Source organism: Hevea brasiliensis, chromosome 14, assembly GCF_030052815.1.
Source record: "Hevea brasiliensis isolate MT/VB/25A 57/8 chromosome 14, ASM3005281v1, whole genome shotgun sequence".
Taxonomy (NCBI): Eukaryota; Viridiplantae; Streptophyta; class Magnoliopsida; order Malpighiales; family Euphorbiaceae; genus Hevea; species Hevea brasiliensis.
This window is the reverse complement of record NC_079506.1, coordinates 3,412,405-3,432,107: the sequence shown is the minus strand read 5'-3', so window position 1 is coordinate 3,432,107 and position 19,703 is coordinate 3,412,405.

Sequence of the window (19,703 nt, the reverse complement as noted above, 5' to 3'; positions counted from 1 at the left end):
TGCATTCTTCTAGCCAAATTCATCATGTGGAAATTAATTCAGAAAAAAAAAATTAAACAATAATTGTGGAGTAAGTGGTAACAAATTAAACTGTCACATAACTCATAACTCTTGGGTCGAGATATATATATATATATATATATTTCTTATCACTTACTCCACATGAATATTATATATATATAATATTCATGTGGAGTAAGTGATAAGAAATTAAACATGTAATAAATATAAAAAATGATAATTTAGGAGATTTGGATTCGATCTATCCTATACAAAAACCAGTTTAATTAGCTGGACAAAAAGAAGAAGTAAAGAACACTCCCAATAAGAACTAAATTATACAATAAAAATCGAAAGAAAATCTCTTTTTAAGTAAGAAATTATATTGCTTTCAAAAGCCAGCCACTGTTCTGTGACCTGTGGACATCCATTTAGTGGATTTCTGATAATGAGCTTATCGACAATGTTTTAGACGCAATTGTTAATCTTTTCTTCATTAATAAGTTATTTGAAAAAATAATCGAGTCTAACTCATTTTAAAAAATTAGTTCAAAATGGATTGTTTAAGTCTTATATTATCAGAGCCAACTCTTATTTCGATATTGAACTATCTACAAATATTTAGTTCTACAAACTTCACTCTAATATTCATTACTAGACATATTTAAGGAGAGTATGTTTTCCCATATGGACCAGCTATAAGGCAAGAGTGCTAAATATAAAGATTTGAGAATCCTCATCTTTGAGCTTGCTATTGGGGTTGAGTTAAATCTAGCCCATTTTCTTTACATGGTATCAGAGTCAATCATTATCTCGATGTAGGGGATTGTATTGTTATCTCGATGTAGGGGATTGTATTGTACCACATCAACTGGGTATCAAGGTAAGAGTGTTAAGTATAAAGATTTGAAGAATCCTCCCCCCTTTAACTAGTTTTTAAAGGTGAATTAGGCCTGACTATTTTCTCAAGACTCTTTTCATCATAGTTTCTAATCTTACTAATCATCCATCATTTATGTGTTTTTTTTTTTTTATGTCATTCATGTATATATTGAATACTATTAATTAATATTTGAAGAAAAGATAATTTAAACAATACAACTTATATACATAAAAATGGGATTGGGATGTTGGACGTGAGATAGCAATAAATATGTTTTAACTATTAACTATTATAAAACTCCTGTCACAATCAATCATCTGAGCAAAATAATTGTTACATAGAGCAGTTTTTACTACTCTACATGCTTGATTACAAGTATGGAGGTGTTTATGTTTTATTATTTCCAAAATGCTTATATGTTAGGTGTTAGTAATTCGGTTGTTCAATTTGTAGTATTTTAATAAATCTTCAATGTGTGTCATTTTTTGAGCCTATATGTGTGCATATTTATTTTTGATAAAAAAAATAAAATCTTTAATGAGGGGACTAAAATATTAATGAAATTAAATATTAGAATTAGTAAATTCATTTTTAAAATTATATGAATTGCATAAGTAATTTTCTTTTTTTTTTTTTAGGCTAAGTCGATATATTAAAATTAAATTTAAATTAAGCTGGTGCAGAAAAAATTTAATCTGACATATGAACTAAACTCAGGTCTCTCTGCAGTACACCAAGTCTATATATGCCATGCTAAAACAAAAAAAAAAAAAAAAAAAAAAAAAACTTGCCAAAGATATAGAAAGAGAAAACCCAAGAGACAAGAAAAACAAGCAAAAGACGTCTGAAGAAGGGGGAAAAAAAATGCGTAGCAGATATAAATTAGAGGAAAGCAATGAAGTCTTCGAAGTGAGAGACACCGGCTTCTGCAAGATGATCAGCTAGAGAAATAGCTTCCCAAAGAGTATGAACAAAGGGGACTTGGGGCAGAGAAGTAATCAAGTTGAAAATCTCATTAATGTAGTTGCTAAGTGCCCAAGGCTTCGGCAAACTACCTTATACGCAAGAGAGAGAGTTTAGAGAGTCAGATTAAAAATAAGATTGTGAGTAATGGAATTGCAAGAAAAGTGTCGCTTGGTGATTAATAAGGCCTTATGAATAGCTCTAATCTCAGCTTCATTGGCATCTGTTGCACGACAAGAGAAGATGCATTTGATGATCCAAATGAAACACGAAGTAATTTTCCTAAAATTTTAAGAATTAAATAATAATTTTTTGCAATGAATTAAAACAGTTTTGGATATTTTATTTATAATTAGTGATAATCTTTATCTAATTTTAATTAATATATAAGGACATAATTGTTGAGCATTTAAATAAGATACTAAATTATTACAAATTAAAAATAATTCTCACATTTTTTTCATCAAATCTCAAAGGACATTTTGCAAAATATATTTTTTTATTAATTACTTGGTGTTTCAATACTTCCCAAAATGCTATAGGCTTCGTTTAAAATAAATCATTTGCAAGAAAAGAATTTAAATGAATTCTCACACAAGCATGCATTTTTTTTTATTTATTTAAAAATGATTTTTTTAAATTAAAATAAATCGAATTCTTTCATTTCAAAAATAAAAATTAATAAAAAAGATATTAATTAAATTGAATCATTCTAGATTCTAAATAAAGGGATAATGACTAGATATGGAATTGGGCTAAAGTGTAGGAATGACAACGGGTCATGGCGAAATGAGAGAGAAAAATTATATTTTATAATCTATTTCATATATGAGAATTTATATAAAGTAATAAATTAATAATTAATTAAGTCTTAAAAAATGCATAATTTTTTATTAAAAAATTTATTAATTATAGTTGTTTACATATGAATTTATTTACCATTCCACATAAAATGTCTAAATGAAATAACCTCTCCACTATGTTGACTCTACAATTATTTTAAAGTGGTGATTTTAAAAGTCACTATTGATGTGGCCCAACCGTAAGTGCACAGGTCGTGCAATTAGTATAGATAAGATATTATTCGTTTGAAGAATTGTGTTAATGATTGAATTTTTGATATAAAATTAACTAATTTTAGCCAAATTTAAACTAAAAAGTAATTAAAATAAGAGATTAAAAATTTAGTGATATAATAGGAAATTCAACTCAGAAATAATTTAAATGGGAAATTTAACTAAAATTGTAAGAAATTTACTTATGGGTGTCGAATCCACCAGAAATTAAATTAACTAAAATCACTAATTATGAAATATTTTCTACAGTAAGTGGTAAATCCAGGTTGAACCCTAGAAACTGAATTATTAAATTTCATGCACTTGTGTAATGGAAAAAGAAACAAAGGTTGGGGGGTTAATTCACAATCCAAAGAAAAATTCAAAAATAAAAAATTTTCAAATTCAACAAACTTCAGTTCAAGGTAATTCACATTCCAATGCATTGATTCGATCATAGATAAAAGAAATACAATTATATTAGTGGGTGTCGAATCCACTAGAAATTAAATTAACTAAAATTACCAATTATGAAATATTTTCTGTAGCAAGTGGTAAATCCAGGTCGAACCCTAGAGACTAAATTATTAAATTTCGTGCACTTATGTAATAGAAAACGAAACAAACAAAGATTTGGGTGGGGGGGGGGGGTTTGTAACACAAAATGAGAAGAAATCAGAAATTCAAGAACTAAATAGTAAAATCTCAATCTAGACAAACTTCAGTCCAAGGTAATTCGCATTCCAATGCATTGATTTGATCACAGACAAAAGAAATACAATTATCTCTTATTGAATACTTAAAGTAGATTTACCAAACAGCAAGGTAAGCCCCTGACTTCCTTATACTCATCAATTCGAGCCCAGCACTCTTATTAACTCTAATTATTAACTAAGTTAGTATTAAGCAATCCTCATCAAATTAATAACTGCTTTAAGAAAAGGAAGTAGTTAAGCTGAACAACAATTTATGAAGCATAAATCATTTAATCCACCCTATTGTTTCCTTAGGTTATTATAGAAAACTAGGATCATAATCAATAAAACCTAACTGCTACTCTTGTTCAATCTTACACAACAATTACGGATTATGAAGATGAACTAGCAATTGATCTCATCAAACAATTAACTAATAGGTCTTTTTAGCAAATCATTCAATAGATCAAAGACAAAGAAATCAGAAACTAATAGATATTCAAAAAGACATAAATTAAATTAAGAACCTGGTCTCATAAATCACACATAAGAACTTGAATCCCTTGAACTGAATTAAAAACTTAGCCACTCATGTTCATGACTTATAGAAAAAATAAAGAAGAACAAAGATGAAAATCTAAAAGACGAATGGAGAGGCTACTGAATTCGGATATGAAGGTGTTGGAGGCATCCGAAAAATGGTCCTTTGAGTCGGCTGCTGCCTCTTCTATTTATAATAATGGTATAGGGTTAGGTTTTTAGAGTCTCTGTTAAAAACTGCAACTGGAGCAAAATCAGAAAACTGACCGTCGACGGATACACGGCCCGTGTATCACTACACGACCCAGGGCCGTGTAACTTACTGGAGCTGAATGGGCATGTTTCGTATTGGCACAGAAAGTTACACGGGTCTCCAGGATTTGCACGGGTCAAGTTACACAGCTCGTGTACTTTGTTTCTTTCTCGGTTCTCTGGATTTCTTCTTTCAGAATGTTACACGGGTCCATAATTGTGCTTACATGACCCGTGTACTTTGTATCAACAATGCTTCTCAGTCCTTTGACCTATCCAAGCTTCCTTTCACACTTCTATGCTTTAGAACTTCACCAAAACCCTAAAAAATATAGAAATAGTCAAATTAATGCAATTGCTAACAATTTCTCCATTTAACACAATTTTTTCAATAACTCTCTAAACATATGCCTAGATGATAAATATACTTAACCAACTGAATTAAACATAAAAACATACTAGAAACACTAGATGTGATGGGAGTAAAATTAATAAATTATGCACTTATCAAATTCCCCCACACTTATTCCATGCTTGTCCTCAAGCATGACTTAAATTCTCAATTAACTTCACTTAGAAGTTCCTTAACTTCACCCTATCACAATATTTTCTAACAAAAGATTAAAAGTTTAAAAGAAGAGGCAAGTAAGGTAATAACCATCACAACAAATTTCATCAACACCATACCAATATATCAAAAATTTTTCAACACAAAATAAAAGGCTTGAAATCAATTAAGCTCACACAATTAAAGTTCCATAAAATTTTAAATCAATACATACCAAAACACAAGACTAATTTATCAAGGCACAACAATTATAGCTATTTGCAAATCTTAGGGGAGATAGAAATGCTTTTTTTTTTTCTTTTGAAATTGGTACTTCTCTCTTATCACAGTTATATATATATATATATATATATATATATATATATATATATATATATATATATATATTTTCAACCGTCACTTTCAGAAAAGTACCTTACTCATATCCTAGCTAGCTTATCCTAGCTAGCTTTTGGCCTGAGAATTAACATGGGGTTCATGAAGACCCCTGGTTAGTTTGCTTAACTAACATAGTGGAGCAATTTTCAAGTTCAATCTTTTATTTCCCCCAATTTATGCATCTACATAGTATAAAGTGCTTTGATAGATTAAACAAAGTTCTGAAATATGCATGACACTAGTTTAAAGCACACATAACTAATCATTTCACCATTAAATCAAGCCTAAATGATTTATACAGCAAAAAAAATTTGCTCTATGGTATGGAGAAGAGGGAAAATCCATCATTAAAGTTACTATTACCTTGCCTAAAATTTAAAAAATTCTATCTAAAATAGAAAAGTCATTTCAAGGACAAAACACTTCTCTCCGAGAGTTAATATAGAATCATGAATCAAGCTTATGAGAATGATTTTTTTATTTATTTTTTTATTCAAAACTCCTCCCCCACACTTAAAACTTACATTGTCCCCAATGTAAAGCCTAAATGTAAAAGAAGAAAGAAAAAAAATGCTAGAAAATAAAATAAAATAAGATAAGAGAAAGAAAACAAATCTGATTGTGGCTAACAAGCCACCTATGGGTTGCCTTCCAAGAAGCGCTTTTGTTTATCGTCGTTAGCTCGACATGGAAAATCTCCTTAATCCTCATAAATTGGGTTACTCAATTTAAGCTCCTGCACTGTATGCTCCTGAAACCCTTCATAAAATGGTTTGAGTCTATGACCGTTGACCTTGAACACCTTATTAGTTCCTAAACTTTGAATTTCAACTGCACCATAAGGAAACACATTAGTAACAACAAGGGGTCCAATCCAATGAGAATGCAACTTACCAGGCATCAGCTTCCATCGGGAATTGTACAATAAAACTTTTTGTCCAACCACAAATTGCTTCCTTAGAATTAGTTTGTCATGGAATGCCTCGGTCTTTTCATTATAGATCTTAGAGTTCTCATAAGCCTCAAGTCGAATTTCTTCTAATTCCTACAATTGTAATTTTCTTTCCACACTAGTAGTATCCAAATCAAAATTACAATGTTTAACAATCCAAGAAGCCTTATGTTCTAACTTAACAGGAAGGAGACACAGCTTACCAAATACCAATATGAAGGGGGACATACCTATGGGTGTCTTATAAGCAATCCTATAGGCCCACAATGCATCATCAAGTCTAAGGCTCTAATTTTTTTTATTTGGCTTCACTGTTTTTTCCAAAATAGACTTGATCTCTCTATTAGACACCTCTGCTTGCCTACTTATTTGAGGATGATAAGCTGTAGATACTCTATGGAAAACACCATATCTCCTCAACATGCCTCAACAGTTCTATTACAAAAATGTGTGCCCCGATCACTAATTAAAGCTATAGGAACTCCAAACTTGCTAAAAATGTTTGACTTGATAAAACCTATGACAGCTTTAGAATCATCAATCCTGGTGGCTTTGGCTTCCACCCATTTTGAAACATAATCAACAGCAAGTAATATATAAACAAAGCCAGAAGAAGAAGGAAATGGACCCATAAAATCAATACCCCACACATCAAAAATCTCACAAACAAGTATTAGATTCTTAATCATCTCATTCCTACGGGTTAAACTTCCTGTTCTTTGACATTGTTCACAATTTTTGCAAATCAAATATGAATCACAAAATATAGTGGGCCAGTAAAAACCACAATCTAATATTTTTCTACCTGTTCTCTTGGGTCCAAAATGACCTCCACATGCATAGGCGTGACAAAAAGTAAGAATAGATTGAATCTCATTATCAGGAACACATCTCCTAATAATTTGATCTGAACAAAATTTCCACAAATAAGGATCATCCCACACATAATACTTAGCCTCACTTTTCAATTTCTCTTTCTTAGCTCTACTCAAATCAAAAGGCACAACCTTAGTAGCCAAATAATTCACCAAATCAGCATACCAAGGGATCATACCTTGCAATTTAAATAACTGCTCATCAGGAAAAAGTTACTGCAAAGGAAATGGATCTTCTTGTGTCACTAACCTGTTCAAATGATTTGCTACCAAGTTCTCAGCTCCTTTCTTATATTTGATTTGAAGATCAAATTCTTGTAGCAGAAGGATCCATCTAATCAACCTTGGTTTTGCTTCCTTCTTTGCCAAGAGATACTTCAACGCTGCATGATCAGAGAAGATAATTATTTTGGAACCAAGCAAATATGACCGAAATTTATCTAAAGCAAAAACTATAGCTAAAAACTCTTTTTCGATCGTAGAATAATTGCGCTGAGCCGAATTGAGTGTTCTGGATGCATAATAAATCACATGAAAGAGCTTCCCAATACGCAGCCCTAAAACTGCTCCCACTGCATAATTACTCGCATCACCCATAATTTCAAACGGTATAGTTCAATCAGGAGCCTGGATAATAAGGGGTAATGTCAATATAGATTTTAATTTATCAAAAGCCTCCTTGCACTCTTCACTGAACTGAAAAGAGACATCTTTTTGTAAGAGTCTAGACAAAGGCAATGCTATTTTAAAGAAATCCTTAATGAACCTACGATAGAAACCTGCATGACCAAGAAAAGAGCGTACTACCCTTACAGTTGTGGGGTAGGGTAAGTTCACAATTAAATCAATTTTTTATTTATTCACCTCAATACCCCTATTAGAGATAATATGACCCAAAACAATCCCCTATTCCACCATAAAATAACACTTCTCATAATTCAAAACAAGATTTTTCTCAATGCATCTCTCAAGAACAGAATTTAAATGATGTAAACATGCATCAAATGAATCACCATACACAGTAAAATCATCCATGAATACCTCAATGCATGTATCAATGTAATATGAAAATATGCTCATCATGCATCTCTGAAATGTGGCAGGTGCATTACAAAGCCCGAAGGGCATCCTTCTAAAAGCAAAAGTTCCAAAAGGACAAGTGAAGGTAGTCTTCTCTTGATCCTCTGGTGCAATCGCAATTTGATTATATCCAAAAAAGCCATCGAGAAAACAGAAATAAGACTTACCTGCTAACCGCTCAAGCATCTGATCAATGAATGGTAGTGGGAAGTGGTCCTTCCTTATTGCTGAATTCAGCTTGGGGTAGTCTATGCACATTCGCCATCCACTTTGAATCCTTATTGGAACAAGTTCATTATCTTGATTTGCTATCACAGTGACTCTTGACTTTTGGACTGGACTTACCCATTTTCTGTCTGAAATTGGGTAAATAAATTGTAACACCCTAGGCAAATCCCACATCGGCAAAACACAGAAGAGATGCTGGGTTTATAAGTTGGCGGCTCGTAACCCCTAGTGACGCATTTTAAAACCGTGAGGGCTTCGATCCAGAGCAGACAATATCACTAGTGGGCCGAGCCATTACATATTTGGTATCAGAGCTGGACTCCCTCTAGTATGGTGTGTGGTGCGAGGATGCACCAAGTGGAAGCTGGTGGGCTTATCACGACCCAGGGGTGGGGTTGGGACGTGCTTGTTCAACCAGCTACACACTAGGGTGGAAACTTCGTGTCCCACATCGAAAACAGGAAGAAAAGATTTGGGCCATATATGTGGGAGCCTTCCTCACCTGGTCAGCGCGCTTTTGGGAATGAAACCTCCCAAGGGACAAATATTTGAGGCCCATGGGCCAAAGCGGACAATACTAACTGGAGAAGGATCGGGCTATTACATTTATTGGTATCAGAGCAAAGGTTTAGGCATTCATAGGCATAGGTAGACAGAAAGATATAGTGTGCATAACATGCATGAGCCCTTATTTAGGAGTCGAGGTGACACTAATGCCAATCTATTCTTTGTTTGTTTTATAGGATTGATGGAGTCTGATCCTTTAGAGGAAGGGTATTACAGACCAGTGGAGGAGGAGGAAATTGGTAGTCATGCACCTGTCTGTAGTCAGGGGCGAGATAGGAGAGAGGAGTCATCCCGGAGTACAGCGGGTAGAACGCAGCAAGCGTTTTTGGAGCAAATGACTCAGATGCTCTACCAGTTTACCGGAACCACCCCACAGCCTACACAACAGTCCCCACTAGAGAAGTTAAGAAAGTATGGGGCCGTTGACCTTATGGGTAAGAAGAAAGATGACCCATCCACTGCTGAGCATTGGCTAAAGCGGACTGAGAGAGTGCTGAGGCAGTTACATTGCACGCCAGAGCAACAGTTAGAGTGCGCTCTGTCGTTACTACAGGAGGAAGCCTACCGGTGGTGGGATACAGTGTCTAGAACGGTACAACCAATGGAGCTTACTTGGGATTTCTTTCTGACTGAGTTTAGAAAGAAGTATATTAGTCATATATACTTAGAGGCCCGAAGGAGAGAGTTTCTGACCTTACGGGAAAGACAGTTAACGGTTTCTGAGTATGAGAGGGAGTTTGTGAGGCTGGGTAGATATGCACGAGAGGTAATGCCTACAGAGGCAAAGAGGTGTCGTAGGTTTGAGGATGGACTGAATGATAATATCAGAATTATAGTGACGGCACATGGGCATACGGATTTTTCTCGACTAGTGGCTGTATCACTTAATGTAGAGAGAGTACAAAATGAGGAGTAGTCTAGGAGAGATAGACAGCGAAAGAGGAGTTCTAGACAAGGTCAGTCCAGTACAAGAGTTTCTGAGGGTAAAAGGCCCAAGGTTTCCCAGGGCCAAGGCCAGAGACAGGGGTCTCAGTTTACTCAGAGAGGAGGACATTCCAGAGCGTCAGTGGGAAGTTCTCTTGGCATAGTGGTAGGGGGATCTACCTCCATACCATTATGCACCTACTGTGAGAGGAGGCACCGTGGAGAGTGCCGATTATTGACTGGGGGATGTTTCTGATGTGGAGCTACAGACCATTTTCTACGAGATTGTCCCCATAGGAGTGTTTCCAATGCCCCACCACGGACTGAGAGATCTGCCCCTGTAGTTCAGAGGGGTAGACGACCTGTGAGACCAAAGGTGATAGGTACCTCACAGAGACCAGCTTCTGAGACGATTGAGCGACCCGAGGCTCGAGTAGCATGTGTACGCTATGAGGGCACAGGAGGAGCCAGAGTTGGCAGACATTGTTAGAGGTATATTTCTCGTTATAAAATTTTAGTATATGTAATAATAAATCCTATGTACGAGATAAAAGTAAATAGGTATAGAACTAGTTGAAAATAAGATCGTAAAGCCAGGACTAATAAAACAGACTAAGGAGAAGTAGTTCCTCGGCTATTTACACCAAGTAAATTTCGAGGACGAAATTTTTATTAGAGGGGGAGAATTGTAACACTCTCACTTTTGATAGTCTGTGCATCCTACTGTTCCGATGACTAATTTTCTATTCGGACAGTCTGAATGTCTAGAACTAGACTCAAACTAGAGTGAGAAAACATAAATTGATTGAATATAGACTAACTAAAATTAAAGAAAAGTAAAAGAAATGAAGTGCAACTCTGTTAAACGAGCCAGGGTCACAGCGATGGGTGACCGTACGAGGAAGTATCAGTAAAGACAGTTACCGACTCCAAACACATGAGGAATCCCGAGAGATAATTTTTGGGACTTAATTTAAGGGTTAATGAGGTATAAATGACATTAAAAATGTTAAAGAAAATCCAGAAAATTTTATTTATCGGTATAGACAAAAATAACTCGATAAGTCCAAGGAATGGCATTTTGGTCATTTCAATCCTAGAGTTGAATTTTGACCTAATTGTCAATTAAAATAAGAAAGATTAAAATATATAAAATGAATTAAAAACATGAAATTGAGTATGAAAATAAGAAAAGAAAAGAAAAGAAAAGGAAAAAGAAAGAATTAAAAATATAATTATTTAGAATGACATCATTAAAGGAGAAAGTAACCAATAGGAATTAAACAGCTATTATAAAGAGATAAGGAGAGTTAAAATGAGACAAAAATTGACTAAAATTTTAGATTTTATCTCCTCATCTTCTTTCTTCTATAAGTCGTCCACCATTAGAGCTCCCTTCCCCCATTTTCATCAAGCTTTGAACTTGATTTTCCCTAAGCTTTCTACCCCAAAACCCTAAACCCCTTTCACAAAAATTAATCTCCACATCAAGAGGAACATTTTAATTGTTATAAAGTGAAGAAAACTCGAAGTTTTAACAAGCCAAGAAAGTAGTTAAAGAGGTTAGTGCACTAATTCATTTCTATTTCTTTTCTAAGCATGACAAGCTTGCTAAATTAAGTTAGATTGATATGAAATTAAAAGAAATTCATTGGGATAGGAAATTAATAAATTTCAGCAGCCATTATAAGAGTTGTGGTTTGATGGTTTTGAGGAAATTATTTGCGTTTATTAATGATATTGATGAGTAATTATGATGAACAAATTGATTGGCATGTATTTACATGAATTGAGGAATGTGAGTTAGGGTTTTTTACCTAACTTTGAGGAAATTGATGTGTGTCTTGAAATGGATGATGTTGAGATGATTTAATGACTATTAGAAGTGCTATATATGTCAAATGCAATTTGTGGAGTTGGGAGAATTGAATTTGGGAGTGTTGATTCTTATGTAGGAAAATCGGACCTTTGAGTCCAGTGCATTGTTTGAGTTATAACTGGAGTTGCGTTGCTCCAATTGGTGTGAGGCCAATTGGAGATGAAACCTAGGACAAAATGCCCCATTTTTCATGAAGAAACCATGCCCAAATTCTGTCTATAAGTTGATCAATTTACTATCCCAATCTGAATGTCCAGACCTTGAACTCAGAAAATTAACCAAATGAATAGTAAATGTTCAAATGGCCATAACTCCCTCTAGACAGGTCTAAATGACCTGAATTTAACCATTGGAAAGATTAGACTTAGGACTACAACTTTCATTGAGAACACCAAGACTAGAAATGCCTTTAACCAAATGAAATTATTGACTCAAGTTAGAACACCAAACTGACCTGCACCATTCTGTCTAGAATTTTCTGGACTAAAGCTCACCCGACCAGTTTTGGCAAAATGGCCATAACTTGGTCTATAAAAATTCAAATGCAATGAAACCAATGGAAAAAGTTTTATAAGACATAGATATACAATATTGGTCTTTTAAAACCCAGAAACCTAGGGAACTAGGTCAATTGACTAGGTTAATTTTACATATAAAATCTGGAAATTTTCAAAAGAATCATATGACCTTAGAACACACATTTAGCTATATCTCCTACTAGAAAACTCCAATTAGGTTGAGCCATACTGATCGGGAACCCTAAGAAACAGGGCTCCAACTTTGTTTTAGACTTGGTCCTCAAATTATGAACATCAGAACCCTAAAATGGGAGTCAAAGTTACTGATCTGAACATGAGCCCTGGTAGAACAGGGTACATGAGTCCAGGCCAGTGATTTGGCCATAATTAATTCTACAAAACTTGAAAAATTATAATAAAAATTTTTGAGAGACTATAAGACATAGAGAAACAAATTCTATGAAGGGAGTGTGGCCAAACAGTGGCCACATCCTAGTCAATCTGCTATGTAAAAACAATGCACCAAATCTGGACCTAAAGAAAAGTCCATAAAACAATTAGGCATATGAGATGAAATGAATTAGAATAAATTGTTAAGCATAAAAATAACATGAATTAATAAAATTATAAATATTTAATAATATTATTCTGCCCAAAGTACACCTAGACTCATTTATATAGCTTGGATAGATTGGTATACCAATTAGGGACTACATATTGCAGTACTACCCACAAGGATAATCATTAATAGGCAATATATGTCTAAGATGATTGTTCTACTAGCTTTATGCCTGCCCGATGGCCATAGTGCCAATTTTTATTATTACTAGCTTATGCCTGCCTGTTGGCCTTGTGCCTGATATGACTGTTATATACTTGATAGACATACGGCTATCTACCTCGTATACTCCCGTGTATCCAGTCTTTATAATCTGTCATAGGTTACTTGGGCACAGAAATGAGTAGAAATCTTTAATTGAAATAAATACATGAGAAGATTGTTAAGGTGAACTTCATTGAATTAAACATAAGATACATGATAAAAAGATTCCGATTAATTTATTTTGTCCAAAGTTCTATAAACATGTAAAAGACCTAGAAATTCATAAAATTTTATATTTCCTTATAAGAATACATGTAGAATAATTATTTCAGTTATTTGTTTATTTTTATTTCAATATATGCACCACTAAACATTATGCTTAGCGCGTTGGTTCTTACCACGCGTAGGTATAGGAGAGCCATAGTAGTAGCAGCAGTAGAGCCTAGACAGGACTTGAGCAGATCTACTACAGTGTAGATTGTCACCTCATCAGTTCATTTTGGTAGGGCTCATGTATAGTTAGATTTTGTGTTTTGGTTATTGTATGTAATAAATCAGATTGAGATGTGTAACTAAATTTTGGATTGTATATAAAATTTTATATTATTGTGAGTAATGTTATATGAATAAAATGCAAGTTTATTTTATTTGAAAATTTTATGAGTAATGGTATGATATTGTACATAACAATTGACATGAGAAATGATGTGATGGAATGGGATAAAAAAAATTTTCTTCACGTAATATAATATAATTGAATTATTATTGTACATGACAAGACAGAATAGGGTGCTCCGGCACCGAATGTAGCACACTTTGCTCTGCTATACTGTAGACCGGGTAGGGGTGTTACATTTTGTGGTATTAGAGCCGCTCCGCGTGCAACCTTGAGCGATGGTGGGGTAAACCTCAGTGAGGATGCTGAGTCCCATAAGGGGGGTGGATTGTAACACCCTAGGCAAATCCCACATCGACAAAACACGAGAGAAAAGTTGGGTTTATAAGTTGGTGGTTCATAACCCCTAGTGATGCGTTTTAAAATCGTGAGGGCTTCGGCCCAGAGCGGACAATATCACTAGTGGGCCGAGCCGTTACATAACTACATCCAGTAGCTTTAAAATCTCCTTCTTCACAACTTCCATCATCTGTGGGTTCAACCTCCTTTGAGCTTCTCTACTTCGTTTAGCCTCATCCTCCAGTAAAATCTTGTGCATGCACACTGATGGACTTCTACCTTTGATGTCAGCTATTGTCCATCCAATTACTTCCTTGTGTATTCTCAGAACTCTAGTCAATCTATCTTCTTGAATCTTTGTTAAATTACTTGAGATGATAACTGGAAGTGTCTCATTGTCTCCCAAGTAAACATACTTTAAATGCTCAGGTAAAGGCTTTAGTTCAAGAATTGGTGCCTACACCACAGAAGGTAATAATTTTGTGTGAGATACAGGTGAGTCAATCTTTGATACTCCATGCATTTTTGGAACAGGAGGTAATGACTGCAATGCCATTACTACCTCTTGAACCTCTACACTTAATGGTTGATTGGTACTGATATCTTGAATTCCCTGACTAATCACCACTTCTAACTCATCCTCCATGCTTAACTCAAAAACATTCTGCACAATTGTATCAAAAACATCAATAGAAAAAATAGATTGGTCATCAGCAGGATACTTCATGACATCAAAGATGTTAAATTTGACAGCCTTTCTAGTCTCTCCATCAAACTCCATAGTTAAGGTACCATCATCCACATTAATTTTTGTCTTGGTAGTCTTTAGGAAAGGTCTTCCAAACAAAATCAAAGTGGACTTTGATGTGGGAACACTATCCTCCATATCCAGAATGTAAAAAACTGTAGAAAAAATTAATTCTCCAACCTGCACCAACACATCCTCAACTACTCCTAATGGGTAAGCATTAGATCAGTTAACTGAATAATGACACTGGTTTCTTTCAAAGGACCCAAATTTAAAGTTTGAAAAAATAAATTTGATATAACATTAATAGATGCTCCTAAATCTGCCATTACCCATTCAAATTTAGAATCACATATTCTGCAGGGAATAGAAAACGAACCTAGATCCTTACAGTTAGGGGATAATTTTTGCTAAATTAATGCCGACACATTTTCCTCCACACTGATCTTCTCATTATTCCTCAACTTGCGCTTTGTAGTGCATAGTTCCTTAAGGAATTTAGCATACTTGGGAACTTGTTTGATTGCATCAAGTAAAAGTATATTGACCTCTACCTTCCTGAAAGTCTCTAAAATTTCTTTCTCTTGTTCTTCTTTCTTTTTCTTAGCCAATCTGCAGGGGAATGGCAGAAGAACAGAATTATTAACCTTATTCAGTTTAGGTTCAGTATTTACCTCAATTTCAGGAACTTTAGACTCTTTTTCTCCTTGCTTCTTCTTTTTCATTAACTCATGTGGAGTCTGATTATCAACTTTTTTCCCACTTCGCAATAGTATTGCACTTGCATTTTCTCTGAAGTTCATGACTGTTTGTGATGGAAGCTTTCCAGAACCTTGAGCTTCCAGCTTATTCACAGATGAGGCTAACTGACCAATCTGCCTCTCTATGTTTTAAATGCTATTTCTGGTCTCCAGTTGAAATTGTTGGGTATTGTTAGCCAAGGGTTTAACAATTTCATTAAGTGACATACCTTGATTTGAAGGAGGCGGAGGTGATTGTGGTTGATTCACTTGTGGTCTTTGCTATTGGTATCGGTTTTGCACCGGTTGATTCCCATAACTCAAATTGGGATGATCTCGCCATCCTGGATTATAAATACTAGAATAGGGATCATACCTGCGTTGTGGCTGTCCATAATGTCCTACTGCATTAGCATGTTGCATTGATTCATCCTCTTGTAATGCAGGACACATGTCAGTAGCATGACCAGAACCCGAACAAATTCCACATACCTTAACAGTTTGCATATTCCCTACAGCCAACTGCCTCACTAAAGAAGTTAGATCGAAATTTGTTTCTCAAGGTTAGATGTACTTACCTCATTAACCTTCATAGGTGTGTGATCCATTCTCATTCCAAACTGCTGAGAAATTGCTGCCATGTTAGCAATCAACATCCTTGCTTCATCTAGTGTTTTGTCAACCAAAGCTCCTCCACTGGCAGCATCTATCATACTGCGGTCCATTGGTAGAAGTCCCTCATAGAAATATTGAATTAACAACTGCTCACTTATTTGATGATGGGGACAGCTTGCACACAGCTTCTTAAATCTCTCCCAGTACTCATACAAGCTCTCTCCATTGTACTGTCCGATGCCACAAATTTTCTTTTCATATGTTGGTAGCACGGGAAGCAGGAAAATACTTCTCCAAAAATATCTACTTCATCCCATTCCATGAGTTGAAGGATTCGGAAGAAAGGTAATACAACCAATCCTTAGCTATGCCCTCCAGTGAGAAAGGGAAAGCCCAAAGCTTGATATGATCCTCTGAAACTCCTTGAGGTTTCATGCTGGAACACACAACATGGAATTCTTTTAAATGCTTATATGGATCCTCACCTGCAAGACCATAAAACTTAGGCAACAAATGAATTAGTACACATTTTAACTCAAAAGCAGCATTTAAAGCAGGGTATTGAATACACAAAGGTTGTTGGTTTAGATCAGGAGCAGCCAACTCTTTCAAAGTTCTAGCAGCCATAGTTTCATTTTCGGAATTTGACTCTGAATCCGAATCCTAATTGGAATCCGAACTTAGCTTTTTTGGAGTATTCAGAATAAGCCTACCTTGCTTAGCCAATTTTCTCAACTGTTTAGCTATTTTTTCTACTTCTAGATCAAATATCAATTCACCAGATTGCGAAGTTCTTGTCATTAACAAAGAGAAATCAAAGTAAAAACAGAAAAATGCCTCAAAACCCTAGAAAATAATCGAATTTGGCCTCAAGAGGGTGGGGCCAAGAAATCCGATGGATTAATTAGTCCTGATCAAAGTGTCGTTTCCTTCAAAATAGGCATGGGCCACCCTCCAAATTCAACCAAACTTCTTAATAAATAGTAACACCGTAAGTTTTTTTTTTTTTTCAAAAACCTAAAAATAGCAACACTTCATAAACAAAATTAATAAACAGAATACACAAAACACAAAATCTAATAAATTTTAGTCCTCGGCAACGGCGCCAAAATTCTTAGTGGGTGTCAAATTCACTAGAAATTAAATTAACTGAAATTACCAATTATGAAATATTTTCTATAGCAAGTGGTAAATCCAGGTCGAACCCTAGAGACTAAATTATTAAATTTCCTGCACTTGTGTAATGAAAAACGAAAGAAACAAAGACTTGGGGGGGGGGGGTTTGTAACACAAAATCAGAAGACATCAGAAATTCAAGAACTAAATATTAAAATCTCAATCTAAACAAACTTCAATCCAAGATAATTCGCATTCTAATGCATTGATTTGATCATAGACAAAAGAAATACAATTATCTCTTATTGAATACTTAACGTAGATTTACCAAATAGCGAGGTAAACCCCTGACTTCCCTATACTCATCAATTCAAGCCCAGCACTCTTATTGACTCTAATTATTAACTGAGTTGGTATTAAGCAATCCTCATCAAATTAATAAATGCTTTAAGAAAAGGAAGTAGTTAAGCTGAACAACAATTTATGAAGCATAAATCATTTAATCCACCCTATTGTTTCCTTAGGTTATTATCGAAAACTGGGATCATAATCAATAAAACCTAATTGCTACTCTTGTTCAATCTTACACAATAATTACGAATAATGAAGATGAACTAGCAATTGATCTCATCAAATAATTAACTAATAGGCCTTTTTAGCAAATCATTCAATAGATCCAAGACAAAGAAATTAAAAAATAATAGATATTCAAAAAGACATAAATTAAATTATGAACCTGATCTCACAAATCATACATAAGAACTTGAATCCCTTGAACTGAATTAAAAACTTAGCCACTCATGTTCATGGCTTACAGAAAAAATAAAGAAGAATAAAGACGAAAATCTAAAAGACGAATGGAGAGACTGCTGAATTCGGATCTGAAGGTGTTGGAGGCGTCCGAAAAATGGTCCTTTGAGTCAGCTGCGGCCTCTTCTATTTATATTAAATGGTCTAGGGTTAGGTTTTTAGAGTCTCTATTAAAAACTGTAATTGGAGCAAAATCAGGAAATTGACTGTCGACAGATACATGGCCCGTGTATCACTACACGACCCAAGGCCGTGTAACTTACTGGAGCTGAATGGGCATGTTTTGTATTAGCACAGAAAGTTACACGGGTCTCCAGGATTTACACGGGTCAAGTTACACAGCCTGTGTACTTTGTTTCTTCCTCGGTTCTCTGGATTTCTTCTGGCAGAATGTTACACGGGTCTATGGTTGTACTTACACGACCCGTGTACTTTGTATCAACAATGCTTCTCAGTCCTTCAACCTATCCAAGCTTCCTTTCACACTTTTATGCTCTGGAACTTCACCAAAACCCTGAAAAATACAGAAAGAGTCAGATTAATGCAATTGCTAACAATTTCTCCATTTAACACAATTATTTCAACAACTCTCTAAACATATGCCTAGATGATAAATATACTTAACCAAGTGAATTAAACATAAAAACATACTAGAAACACTAGATGTGATGGGAGTAAAATTAATAAATTATGCACTTATCATATATCTTATTGAATACTTAACGTAGATTTACCAAACAGCGAGGTAAACTCCTGACTTACCTATACTCATCAATTCGAGCCCAGCACTCTTGTTGACTCTAATTGTTAACTAAATTGGTATTAAGCAATCCTCATCAAATTAATAACTACTTTAAGAATAGGAAGTAGTTAAGCTGAACAATAATTTATGAAGCATAAATCATTTAATTCAACCTATTGTTTCCTTAGGTTATTATCGAAAACTGATATCATAATTAATAAAACCTAATCGCTACTCATATTCAATCTTACACAACAATTACGGATTATGAAGATGAACTAGCAATTGATCACATCAAACAATTAACTAATAGGCATTTTTAGCAAATCATTCAATAGATCAAAGACAATGAAATCAGAAAACAATAGATATTCAAAAAGATATAAATTAAATTAAGAACCTGGTCTCACAAATCAAGCAAAAGAACTTGAATCCCTTGAACTGAATTAAAAACTTAGCCACTCATGTTCATGGCTTACAGAAAAATAAAGAAGAAATCTAAAAAGAGAATGGAGATCGAAGGTCTTCTATGGAGAACGAAGGTCTGAATTGGATGTGTTTTAGCTACTACCCATAGACATTTTTGTAACACCTCTAATTTTTAAATTTATTATTTTTGGGTAAATATTGATATTTTATTTTATTTGAATTTTAGGAAATTATTTGAATTTTTTTTTGGATTTTAGAAATCGGGTTCGATTTTTCGAAAATAAAAACTTTGATGATTTTTAAAAATTAATTTAAAGATCACGTGGCAAAACTAAAAATATATTTAGAGTCTACAAATTTTTCTGAGT